We start from the raw sequence: 14699 nt of genomic DNA, 5'->3' as shown, positions 1-14699 counted from the left end.
TATATATATATATATATATATATATATATATATATATATATATATATATATATATATATATAAAAACGCTGAGGTCGCTGCTATTTATAAAAAAAAAATTTGATTTTCATTTTGTGAAAGTTTTAGACAAAAGTTATAATACGAATTTAGTCTGAAATCTTTACTTGAAACTATAGAAATCGTTAATTGGATTTGAAACCTCAAAACGAGTTCGAATTTCACCAATTATAAAAACAGTTGACTTTTTATTATGAACTTTGACTCCACAATTAGGATTCGTTTTAGAGAATTTGAAGCTGAAATTTTGGAGATATTTTGAGTAAATGATTCCTGATAAAACTGCGTTAATACATTTTTAAAAATGTTTCAAATCCAAATTTTCACCAAAAAGTTTGTATACAGTGTCGAGCTTTACATGGGTTTTTAATATCTTTATTTTTGTTTCAATCCCACGACTTGTAGCATATATGAATGTATAGTGTGTTTACAATACTTGACAGATTTGCAGCAATAACGAATTGATTGATTGTATCTTGTAGTGAAAGTGGGGATTGATTGGGTTCACGGGTTAAATAGAAAAGGAGAAAAAAAAATTATGGGATACAGATATATATAGATAACAGATTCGCTGAATTATATCTAGTATCTATATTATAATACAATATATAAATAATAAGATTATTTATAATTACATTAATATTAATAATAATAATAATAATAATAATAATAATAATAATAATAATAATAATAATAATAATAATAATAATAATAATAATAACAATAACTAAATAAATAATAAAAAGAATAGATATTATAAATTTTTACATAAAATATTTGTAATAATCATATAATAATTTTATGCAGAAATTACATATATAATATATATATGCATTAATGTACAATTGTTTATATATACCTGTTTGTTATTAACTTGTTTAATATCAAAAGAGATGACAACTAGTGTTAAAATTTATTTATAGTGGTGTTCCACATACTTTATGTATATATATATATATATATATATATATATATATATATATATAGAAATTTAAATTTATATATATTATTAATATTTATTTAGTAGTATAATATTTAGTTTCCTTTTTTTTAAAAATAATTTTATTTTAAAGTTTATAATTTAAAATCGTTTAGATAATAGATTTTATTATATCTCATAACGTTTATGCTTTAATACTTAATTTGATATAATTCTATTATGCGCCAACGTTTATTTTAATTTCTCAAACATTCTAGTTACCATATTTAAATATCAACGAATCACTAAACGGGTGTTACTATTGTTTACTTAACAGTTGTTCGTGAATCGTCGGAGATGGTCAAAGTCAAATGCATTCATGGAAATAGTTCAAACATTATGAGACTCAATTTAATAGACTTTGCTTATCGTGTCGAAATCATATAAGATTAAGTTTAAATTTGGTCGGAAATTCCTGGGTCATCACAATGATGATTCTAAAGAAAAATCAACGGCGACAATGTTGGCTAGATTTCTTGATCGAGTTACAGGTGGTGAACGTATGAAAGGTGGTGAACGTTTTGCTCGGTGCATTCACTGAATATCCTATTAGAAATTATTTAAGTTATCAAATTAATAGACTTTTCTGCTTTTGCCCACGTTTCGAATAGCCAAAAGATGCAGCAGGGTGCCAGGATCCTTTAAGTCGGAAAATCCACAACTCAGCCACTAACAAATCCAACTATTACTACGAAGCAGAAAATTTTGGATGTCTATCAATTTAACCGCTTAAAATAATTTTTCATTGAAATTTTTGAAGATAAAATCTATGTCCTAAAACTAGAGCGTCGAGAAATAAGAGGAAGAAAAAGAGTGCGTCGAAAAACGTCGAAAAATAAAAGGTCAAAAAATAATAATAAGAAAGTAAAGCGTCGAAACTTAAAATTCTAAAAACTAAATATTAAAAGTTGCGTCTAAAGGTATTAAAGCTTAAAGGAATTCTATATCCAAAACGGCAATAACTTAATTAGGCAATAAAATCTATTAAATATTAAAGCAATAAGCGACGTCGTAAAATTCTAAAGCGCCTAAATCTTAATCTAAAGAAAAAGCTCTTAAGGGATTTTACGGCAAAGCCTAAAAATCTAGAAATAAAAAAAATAACTACGGCAAACTACTAAGTTTAAAACTAATTATGAACGATAAATATACAAATTACGAATTAAACTAATAAAAAGATACAAAAGTTAAAAATAAAACTTAAAGTTATAAAAATACAATTTTTATAAAAATATTATTTTTATAATTTTTTATTAAAAAGGTACTAATTTATAAAGTAATAAACCTAATTAAAACTTAAATTACAAATTAATTAAAAACTAAACTAAATAATAAAATAATTAACCCTAATTAGGTTTACTAATAATAATAATTAATAACACTCCGTAATTAATGATGTACGATGATCAAGTCAGGCGCGTCATATCACCCCATGCGATCGCATGGGGTTAAGGCGATAAAACTATGCGGTCGCATGGCTATGCAGGCTCAGTTAGATGCAGGTCGAAAAAATTGCAGGTTCAATCGCTTTTTTTTTTTACTTTTTACTTTATAATCTTTACCAAATTAACATAAGTAATATTTATAAACTTATATTTTTAAGAACTAAAAAAAACTTTTATACTTTATATATATAAAAATATATATATTTTCTTTTTATTTAAACACTTAAATAGATATATATATACTTTTTTTATGTTTTTATATTTTTGTATTTTTAACAAAATAGTTTTACAAAATAAGAAATATTATATTTTTACAAAAATATCTTAAAAACTAATTTTTTTTATAGCGTTTCGCTTCGGCGTTGTTGAGTCCCCGGCAGCGGCGCCAAAAATACTTGATGTGTGCGAGGTGTAGTATGTAATACTATTAATTTTACTACGAAATACTATTAAATACGATACAATTTTACACAACTTATTTATTTATTTATTGAATGGATATATCTAAACCTTGCTACAATACTTATAGGCAGTGTACCTAATTGTAGAGTAGTGTAGTTTTTAGTAAGTCCGGTTCGTTCCACAGGGAGCTAGCTGAGTTTAACGCTATATATATTTTAAACTATATTTGTATAGATATATATATATATAAGTAATATTATTATTATTATAAAAAGGGGTTTTTACCGTTTAATGACCGGTTTGTCGATTTTATGTCTTAAATCACAATTAAAACCTAATGTAAAATATTAAATATAAATATAACTTAATTTAAAGCGGAAAGTAAATGATGATAAATAAAAGTACAATAATTAAAAGTGCGTTAATTTAAAGTACGATAAATAAAATGACGGTAAATAAAATGACGGTAAATAAAAGTGCGAAGAGATATAAATTATTGAATTGTACTTTCAGTTCCGTTGAGTCGCGCATTGATAGTTGGTTCATGTCCCGGTTCTGGATTTTCTAACATCCTTTCGTACAATTTAATATCTTGTACTTTGCGTTTTGCGGCTTGTACTCTTGTTATTTTTGGACGTTTCTCAGCAATAATTTGAACCACTTGGATTGTACTTTGTACTTTTTAGCATTTTGGTGATTTGCGTCTTCAAATCGTCGAATCTGTCTTTTATCTTCACCTTTTATTATTTAAACGAATATCACTTGTAAATTGAACAATTGCAACTAAAAGCTTGTCTTTCTTGAAGGATAATGATATGAAATATGTGTTCGTTTTTAGCATTATCACTCTATCCAATGTCCCTGCCTCATATTAAGTATGTTTCTGATCGAAAATATGTTGCAAACTCTTGTGATCGGTGAAAACATTGAACTTAGTACCATACAAGTAATGTCTCCACCTCTTCAATGCAAAGACCACAACACCAAGTTCTAAATCGTGTGTCGTGTAATTCTGTTCATGTATCTTCAATTGTCGTGATCCATAGGCAATCACTTTCTTCCGTTGCATCAACATGTAACCAAAACCCTGTCGTGAAGCATCACAATAAATCACGAAGTCCTCGGTTCCTTCGGGCAAATACAAAATCGGGGCAATAGTTAATTTCTCTTTTAACAACTGAAATGCGGACTCATGCAGCTCAGTCCATTCATACTTCTTACCCTTGTGAGTCATTGTTGTCAACGGTCGAGCAATATTAGAAAATTCCTCAATGAATCTTCTATAATAACCGGCAAGACCTAAGAATTGTCGAACATGCGTTGGCGACTTAGGAGTCTCCCATTTCTTGACCGTTTCTATCTTCGCAGCCAAAAGTCACACTTCAAAAAAAAAAAAAAAAACTTAGCATATGGATGCTCCTTCCTGAGCATCTCTAGTATTAAATGAAGATGTTGTTCATGTTCTTCCTCATTCTTAGAATATACCAGAATATCATCAATAAACACAATAACAAACTTATCCGGATATGGCTTACACATACGGTTCATGATATTCATGAACACAGCCGGTGTGTTCGTCAATCAAACGGCATTACTGTGAACTCGTGATGTCCATAGTGTGTCCTAAACGCTGTCTTCGGTGTATCTGTCTCCTTTACTCTCATCTAATGATAACCTAACCTTAGATCGATCTTAGAGTAACATGTTGATCCTTGCAATCGATCAAACAAATCATCAATCCTCGGTAACGGATATCTATTCTTGATAGTCAGTTTATTCAATTCCCTGTAATCGATACAGAGTCTCATAGATCCATCCTTCTTCTTTACAAAAAGAACTTGAGCTCCCCATGGTGAAGAACTCGGTCGAATGAATCCTTTGTCTAAAAGCTCTCGTAACTGACTAGACAGCTCTTGCAATTTTGAAGGTGCAAGTCTTTACACTGCGTGCGCTACAGTTGCCGCTCCAGGCATTAAGTCAATCTGAAATTCTACGTCTCTATGCGGTGGAAGACAGGAAATTCTCTCTGAAGGACCTTAAGGAAAATTTCTAACGGTTGGGACATATTCGGGTCTCTTAACTGCTGATTCAACTTTGCTCACATGTACCAGAATTGTGAGACATCCTTATCTCATGTACTTCTGGACCTTCGAACAATTAATGTAACGCAACGGTGTACCGATCTTCTCTCCGTACACCATCATTGATTCATCTTCGGTAAAAGGAATTCGAATGGCCTTCTGGTCGCAACAGCCTCGGTTGTGTCATTAGATAACCAGTCCATTCAAACCACAAGGTCAAATAAAGAAATATGGTAGTCCAAGTAAAATAATTTAACTCCAAACATCACTCAAATAGATTTCTATTGCAATGGCTCGCCAATCGTTGGAAAAAGTAATGTCCGGTTCAGAAAGTTGTTATGAGCTTAATTTTAACACCCCGTCAAAATCCATTAACGGCGATGTTAACTCTGGTCACAGTGCTTGCTTGACTTCTATGAAACAGCAAAGTTATACAGCGGAAGCAAAAAGTACCTGAGAATAAACATGCTAAAAAGTGTCAACCAAAAGGTCGGTGAGTTCATAGATTTATCATAAACAATGATTTTGATAATAGTAATAGATCACAAGATTTCAGTTTCCATAATTATCCTTACACCGCAGTGTAATAAAAAGATTCTACAACCATGGACACCTGGTAACAAGCCTTAACGATAATAATATAATAATGAATACCCCTGATGTCTATAGAGCACCGAATCAAGTGCGATAAATACCCTCGAAGTACTAAACATTCGTTGACTGCTAGCGCGACTAGCCCGGATGGGATTGTCAAACCCGATAGATCTATTAATAGGATTCGCGCCTACCAGTTCAGAAACCAATAGATTATGTTACCAAGCTAGGGGAATATTTGTGATTCTAACCCACGTAGAATTAAGTTTAGTACTTGTATCTATTTTGTAAAACAGATATAAAACATTGCATGTATTCTCAGTCCAAAAATATAGATTGCAAAAGAAATTAAAAAGGGAGCTATGAAAACTCACGATATTGTATGATATTTCGTAGTAATTACGAGTATGATGGTACTGAACAAGTGCAGAGTTGACCTCGGATTCACGAACCTATATCAAGTATATATATTAACACATATACTTGTAATAGAATAAGTTTATATATATTATTTCACTTGTTATATATTTCTATATACATACTTTTATATATTCTATTTATAAGTATTTATTTGATCAAATAATATTAATAATGATAATGAATAAAGAGTGTATTATTTTGTAATAATAATAATAATACTAGTAGTAAAAATGATAATAATCATAATAAGTTTTAAAAATAATAATAATAATAATAATAATAATAATAATAATAATAATAATAATAATAATAATAATAATAATAATAATAATAATAATAATATAGTTTTAATGATAGCAAAAATAATAATTTTTTTAAAAATGATAAAAATGATAATACTTTTTAATAATAATAATACTAATAAAGATAGTCATATTAGTAATAATAATAATAATGATAACATTAATAATAATATTTATAAATATAAATTGATACTAATACTAATAACAATGATAATAATAATAATTTGTATTGTTTTCAAATAATAATAATAATAATAATAATAATTCTAATCATAATAATGATAATAATATTTAAAATGATAATAATAATACAATAATAATACTAATAATAATACTAGTAATAATAATTTTAGTAGTAACAATAATAATAGTAATTATAATTTTAATTTTAATTTTAATCATGTTAATAATAATACATGGTAAATTTTTATTAGTACTAATAATAATTATAATAGTTATAATACTAATAACAATAATAATAATAATAATAATAATAATAATAATAATAATAATAATAATAATAATAATAATAATAATAAGAAAACTACCTTAGGAGCTTTCTAAAAAAAATGCCCAAGACCCTCGAGACCTCTCGCTCACCCGTAAACAACCTTAACCATCAAACCATTTATGTTTTTCTGATTTAAAACTCCCTTTTATTATTTATAACTCGTAATTAATCTGTTTCTATTTCTTCTTCTTCTTCACAAGATTAATTCGACCAGAGGATCAAATATCATAACAGTAAGTAACATGAATTTGAATTAGGACTTGTAATATGAAATAGAGGCAACTTGTTCTGGTGGTTGGATTTAACAGAAAAAGAAAAAAAAATTAAAAGCTGTAAACAGCTCGCGATGAAGACACAATGAACTCGAACCTCAAAATCAATTTCTGGAACGTTTTAGATCACGAATCCTAAATGAAATATGCTCTAAATCCTTCCTGGAAACTTTCTCAATCCTCAATTTAACTTAAAACATAAAAACAAGTTCGAATTTTGTGAAGAACAACACGTTTGACTTTTGAAAATATAACTTTGACTCGAAAATTAAGATTCAATAGGAAGAATTGGAAATTGAAACTTTGCAGATAGTTTGAGTAAATGATTTCTAACAGGTCTGCATTAATAGATTTTGAAACACAATATGAAATCGAGATTTTGAATATATGAACCAAGAACAGAGGTCGATTGTTTTTAGCTGTATATTTTCTGTTTTAATTCAACAAATGCAGTATATAATTTATAGTGTAAAGTTGAATGATTGATCAACTAACAACAATTTGTCAAGATTGTATTTTTTTATTAATTGTGTTGACATTCACCTCCCAAACAAGAAATTCGATCAGGGAAATAAATAAAAATATAAAAGCAGATAGAAAAGAAAAAAAATAAAGAAATATATCAGATGGTGACTTATACCTGATTTGTGATTTTATCTGATTTATTAGTATTACCAATTAACAAATATATTATTACTCATAAATATATCTTTTATTTGATATATATATTATTACTAATTTATTAGTAATTATTAATATTATTAGTATTATTATTAATAATAATAATATTAATAACAATGATAATAATAATTATTAATAATAATATTAATAATGACATTAATAATAATATTAATATAACAATTTACGCGTATCAAATTTCATATCTAGATTTATTTATTAAAGATAATACTATTAATAATACTGATATTATTATTAATATTGATATTAACAATTAAATCGTATAGTATTTTATTAATGTATCTCAAGTTATAATATATACATACATATATATATATTTAAATATCTATTTATAAACAGTAGTTCGTGAATCGTCGGGAACATTCGAAGGTTTATTTAATCCATATAAACAGTTCAAAAATTTTGAGACTCAGGATAACAGACTTTGCTTATCGTGTCTGAATTATGAAATCAATTATATATTTAAGTTAAAAATAAGTCAAAATTTTCCGGGTCATTACATTAATGGTATGGGACTTAGCTTCTAATTTGCAAAGGATTAGGAGCAATCGTTGATTAAAGTTTGCGGTGAGTTTCGAGTGAGAGACGTTTACGATGGGAGTGTACGATCAAACTTCTTAAAGCAGGACCTCCTTAAACTATAATGACATCAATCATGATGCGTTTTATTCCAGTTAATAGTTCCATAGGGTTTACGTTGTCTAAGGCAGATATTGAATTCCAAATGTTGTGATAGAATGCTCTAGCGATAAAGTTTCTATCGGCACCGATGTGAGTAGAACATAAGCATTATGATTGTTGAGTAAGAACGTATTCTTGATGAACTTCATTGAAGTTGATGTTGAAAGCATGGTGAGTTATCAGACTTGTCCACATTGGTGGGAGAGAAGAACGGAATACCCTTTATGAGGGAAGCTGTGAATACCTCTTCTGGTAGACTCGTATTGGAAAGCAAAATCGTGAAGCCGCGGGTGGCTGAATGATAGGAAAGTCGGATGTAAAGTAGACAATATCTACTACGGATTTCGCAGGTTGTTACAAGGAATTCATCCTCTAAAGATATATCAGAAATGAGTCATGATGAATAGTAGCTAGTATTAAATCATGGAGGTGCTAGTAGTGATGAGTAGTATTTAGTAGTGGTAAGTAGCAATGGGTGGCATCAAGCAGTAACTAGTGATTACAAGCAGTGAGAAGTAGGTGATCGGTCGAGACTAGCAGTGAGAGGCGGCGTTGTGTAGTAGTAAGCAACGATAAGTAGTGGTATGAGATGATGAGTATGTTCTAACAGTGTCTTCGTAGTTCCAAGTAGTGATCGGTGGTGGCGGACAGTGTCGAGTAGTGACGAGCTGTGATGTGATTATACGTTTCTTATAGGTTATAATAACAATTAATGCGCACAGTGTAAATTTCTACTCATATTTGAGATTATACGGTTCATGTTCTAAACGGTGTTTATCCTAGTAATCTACTTGACTCGCTCCCAATTCCTTATTTTGTGATGTCAGAACTTCTATATGAGTTACCGTAATGTAATCTCGGTCATTACATTACGCTATCTCACATATCCATTCGACATTACTCCATTAGTTCAAGATAGTGTAGTCAACTTAATTCTCTCAAGTGCCGCATTGTGTGTACGTATGTGATTCATGATATCATATATCTAGTCCAAGTCCATATCATTATGGGTATAGATGCGTATATGTATGTGATATATAGTATGTAGCCCTACGTCTAGCATAGTAGAGCAAACAGTGCAAGCATGGCGTATAACAGTCATTCTAAGTACACGGCTATAGATTAGACCCACTAATGCGCCCTACGGTTAGACACACTAATGTATCCTAGTTCCCTATAGCCAAAGCTCTGATACCAAATGTAATACCCCGTCAGAATCCACTAACGGCGTATTAACTCTGGTCCCGATACTTGGCTTGACTTCTACATAACAGCAAGGTTCTACAGCGGAAGCAACTAATACCTGAGATAAAACATGCAAAACGGATCAACATAAAGTTGAGTGAATCTACAGGTTTGAGTAAATAGTTCTCGTATGTTTCATGAAACAGTTTCCATAAATCGTTTGTCGAAAATCAGTTCTCAAAATCGTTTATCAGAATAAACCACTAAGGTTTAATCTCAAAAGTTTGCGTATAGCAAATGCTAAGTAATAAACTGTTTGTAAGATGTCAAGTTTCAACTGTGAGTGACATCAAAAAGTTCTTTTTGTTTCATCTGTTTGTAGACATTAACTTGTGTGATGACCCAGAAAATTTCATATTAATAAATTAATTACAGGATAAATGTGTCCGACACGATAAGCGAACCTATTATGTTGAGTCTTAAAACTTTTTGAACTAGTTTACACATTCATATACCTTTCAATTTTTTTCCGACGATTCACGAACGTCATAACCTGTGATAATTATAAAAATTACTTTGCTACAGTGAAAATGACTTTGCTACAGTAAAACACTATTTACTACAGTGAAACCGACTTTGCTACAGTAAAAAACTATTTGCTACAGTGAAAACGACTTTGCTACAGTAAACACTATTTGCTACAGTAAACACTATTGCTACAGTATTTTTATATCGACGAACTAGCAAACAAAAGCGGATCAGGCGGCCATGCGATCGCATGGGCTACAGGAAATGCGAAAGTACTATGAATACGCCAGTTTTCTGCTCGACTCATCACACTCTTCTTATTCTGTAATCTATATTTATATTTATAATTTTAATTTTAATTTTAAGTTTAATAATAATAAAGTATATTCGAGGGTGTTTTAATTCGGGTTTCAAACCGTTTTAAGCTAAGGAAATATTGGGTATTGTTCGGGGTATTTTTCGTGAATCCAAGACCAACCATACAGTCATCCACTATCTTTACGTCTACGTAATTTGCCTACAATATTGAACCTCAATATTGAACCGTGAGTTTATAGTCTCCCTTTTTAAATACTTTAAATATTTTTGGGCTGAGAATACATGCAATTTATTTTAAACGCAATAAGACACAAGTACATACTAAATTCTACACTGAGCTAAATCGAAAATCCCTTAGCTTTGGTAACTAGTAGCTGCCAGTACAAAGGATATGGACTGGTGGGCGCGAATAATTGTATATGGATCCATAGGTCTTGACATCCCCGTCCGAGCTAGAGCGCTAGCCTTTAACGGACGTATGTTATTTGAGTTTATGACACGTTGGTTTGCGTGTATTAAAACGAATAGGGTAATTATCATTATAGCGTTAAGTTTAGTTACCAGGGTGCTCTGTTACGTAGAATCTATTGATAAACTTTTGATGAAATCTTGTGGTCTATCTTTATATACTTATGACTCGAGCAATTAAACCTATAACTCATCAACATTCGTGTTGATCTTTTTATCATGTTTTATTCTCAGGTCCTTAGACTGCTTCTGCTGTGATGTGCTTGTTGCCTGCATGGAGTCTCTCATGCTTTGTATAAAGTTTATTGCATTCTAAATAAAACTACGTTGTGTAATAAATAATTGGACTATGATGTCAACCTGTAAATTAAAGACTTATGTATTTTGGGGTTTTTCTTAAACCTAAGCACTCGCCCACATGATTATGACTTTCTATGTTTAGAAAGTCACGTATTTTAATGAATGCAATATTTTATCAAAACGTATCATATAGAGGTCAAAACCTCACTGTGGAATCAATGATTAACGTGCCGCGTCAATAGCGATTTTGACGGGTCGTTACAACATGTCTAGGTTCTAGTTTATAAACATCAAGTTCAAGTAACATTCATCGTAAGTTAGGCCACGAGATTTCTGAAAAGCTTCGTAATAATATACACTTATCATGAGCACTTGATTATAAAGCTTTAACCTTTGCGTAGGCCGAGCCCACGTCTTTAGTTTACCCTATCATGGCGCTACACCAATCAAGTGTACGAGTAACAACAGAATAGACGCCTGTTATGTTTAGGCGAGGTTTGTCAAACCTAACGGTACCGTCCCTATAAGTCGAGCTTACAAAGTAACTAATATAATCAAGCTAAGGGATTTTTGATCTGAACTCATATGTATATCCTTGGTAAGTTACTCGTGCCTAATATGTAATATAGTTGTAAAAACTGTTAAAGAAATAGTTTTAAAAGCAGCATGTTATCTCATCCCAAAAATGTTGATGAAAAAGGGAATGTAGACTCACCTTAGCAAAAGCACTGAAATATCTTAGCAAAATCGTACTGTAGTCGAACACTCACGACCGAACAACGCAACCTAGTCATATAGGTCATCTTAAGTAAACATATAGGTCACACTATGTCAACCCATAGTGTACGCAAAGTCCTTGTGCTCAGACTGACTCAACAAGCAAGTAAAAATCAACTAATCCAAGCAAGTCAACCAAAGTCAAATCAAAAGTCAACTCAGTCAAAGTGGTCAACTAAAGTCAAACATCTCAGTAGGTCATACAAACATGGTCAACATGTCAAACCTAGGTCATGTATCACTTTACAGCTCATCGTTAAGCAAATTGAACATTCGCAGTTTAAAGCATGCCTTCGAAATACGTACATCGTAGAAAGATTCAACTATAGCTCATAGTACATAAATCATAAAATTATGACCAACTTCAGATCACATCTATACTTAAAATCAATTCCAAAAAGTCTGGCCAAAGCCTCATACAATAATTAAAAGTCATAAGTCAGAAGGGGTCTAGTTACGGTTTACTAAATCAGTTCAAGCACGCGCATCAGTTTTGAAATATTTCTCAGAAAATAAAGAAAATAGATTTTGACGAACGTCCAATTGGAGTCATCTCAAAACATTCCAAAATTTTAGTGGAAAAATAATCAAAGACATCTCTTTAGCCAATTCGTACAGTTTAATCAATCTTTACAGACCTTCCAGTTTTGTTCTTCAAACAGACATGTCACTTATACGAGCATATATCTCATGGAAAATCATGTTTTTGCAAGTTTGTATACAAATGAAATAGATCAAGTAACATAAAAAATAACATATTCCAGAAGATCAAAGTCTCATTCAACTCCTAGTTCACTCTAGCAATTTTTGTTTAACATTCAAATCAGTTTCAGCTCACTAAACAATACGAATCTTCGTTTTAACATATCGGAAGCATTATAAAAGCGTTTAACGTAAATCTTAAGTCTAACATGCATGGTTTTTCGCAAGGAATACAATAGTACACTTTTGATTAGCCAAATCATAAAGCACACAACTCAGAAAATTCGGATTACATGTGAAACCCTAACGAAACTTCGATTAACCATAACTTGAGCATACGATAACGAAACCAAGCAAAATCAAAGTCCAAATTCAATAGTTTTTTTATCTCTATCCATCTAGATAATCATACAAGATCAGTTCATAAGTCAATTTTATCAGATTCATAAGATACAAATTCGTGATTCATGCAAACAACATCAATCGAGCAATTAAACGATAAACGACAACTCTATACGCAATCAATTAAGCACTAGACCTCATTACACTATGTAATTGCATAAATACAGATTTAAACATGAATAATCAAATTAGGGTTCTAAGATTTATACCCTAGATCAAGCAATTGTTGGTACTATCGCGTAGAGGAGAACGAGACGAGCACGGATTCGCATCCAATTGAACGATCAAGCAATCTTTTGATGGTGAATTTTGGTGATGGAAGAAGTTAATGTTGTGGGGGTGTGGGAGTTGCATGATCGGCTAAGGGGAGGAGGAAAAAGAAGTGCAGTTTGTTTTATTTTATTTGGTTTAGGGTTAAGTTGCCTTAAATACCTAATAACTTTCATAGTTTGGCAAAATACCCCCCCCCCCACCCTAGGAGAAGGATTTTGGCCATGGGCTGAAAATAGAGTGTTCACGAGCCTATTTTGAATAGCTAGATCATTCCTTGTGGAGCCCGTTAGGTGTCGTTGGTCGAAATCGCAAATCGGAACGTTAACTGAGCGTTTTAGAGAATTTACGCTTTTTTAACTTACAAAACTTCTAATAGATTAAAAGTATTTTAAAAACATAATAATTACATAAAATGATTATCAAAAGTGAAATACCATTCGTTTCGTTATTTTCTTGTATGCGCGTGGTCCGTTTCGAGTGCCGTTAACCGTACCGGGTCTCCGGAACGTTAACTAGTCGTTGAAACGAATTCAACGGGTTTAATTTACTAAATAAATAATAAATTAAATAAGTTCTTCGTAAAGTCAATAATTATTTTGTCGTTTTACTGAGTTCCGTAAACTGAAAAGCTTTCTAGGCGATTAACTTAATTGTAACGTTTTCTAGTTATTTTGCTATCCGAAATAAGTTCATAAATTAATATAACATATTAATTCAAGTAACCCACTAGGATCATGTATGCATTTAAATCAAATAAACACATAAAGTTTAAGTAATCACCTTTAAATACTTAACGGATAAGTAACGATAGTAACGGAAAAAGTCGGGTTGTTACACCAAGATATCGGTTTGGGCTAGGGAAAGGTAATTATGTTTATGTTAAAGCTAAGATTAGAATGGTGTAGATCTGGTTGGATGAGCTAATTACACAGACCTATTTATCTCTAGACTCTCGGAGTTCTCGTTGAGTAGTGAAAAGCATGTCACTTGGTTGTATAATTGAAAGGTAACTATACCTCAGAGGTTATCCTCAGTAAAGCACTATGTTTATTAGTGAGTTGAGTTCTAATCTTAACCCTCATTATCAGTTTAGTTAACTGAATAACAACGTGCCGTGTTGATTGAACACTGATCACAAACGGAAGGAGTCCGTCGGGTTAAGTTGACAAAACCTTAAATGAAAACTAACAACCATTTCATCATACTAATGAGATCATACAAATCCAAACATTATACAGCATTACAGTTGATATGCTGAAAGTAAAGCAGATAAAAATCTGATAGATACCTAAACAGTTAATAT

This window comes from Rutidosis leptorrhynchoides, chromosome 10 (genome assembly GCF_046630445.1).
Source record: "Rutidosis leptorrhynchoides isolate AG116_Rl617_1_P2 chromosome 10, CSIRO_AGI_Rlap_v1, whole genome shotgun sequence".
In the NCBI taxonomy this organism is placed as follows: Eukaryota; Viridiplantae; Streptophyta; class Magnoliopsida; order Asterales; family Asteraceae; genus Rutidosis; species Rutidosis leptorrhynchoides.
Note: the sequence above shows the minus strand (reverse complement) of the source record.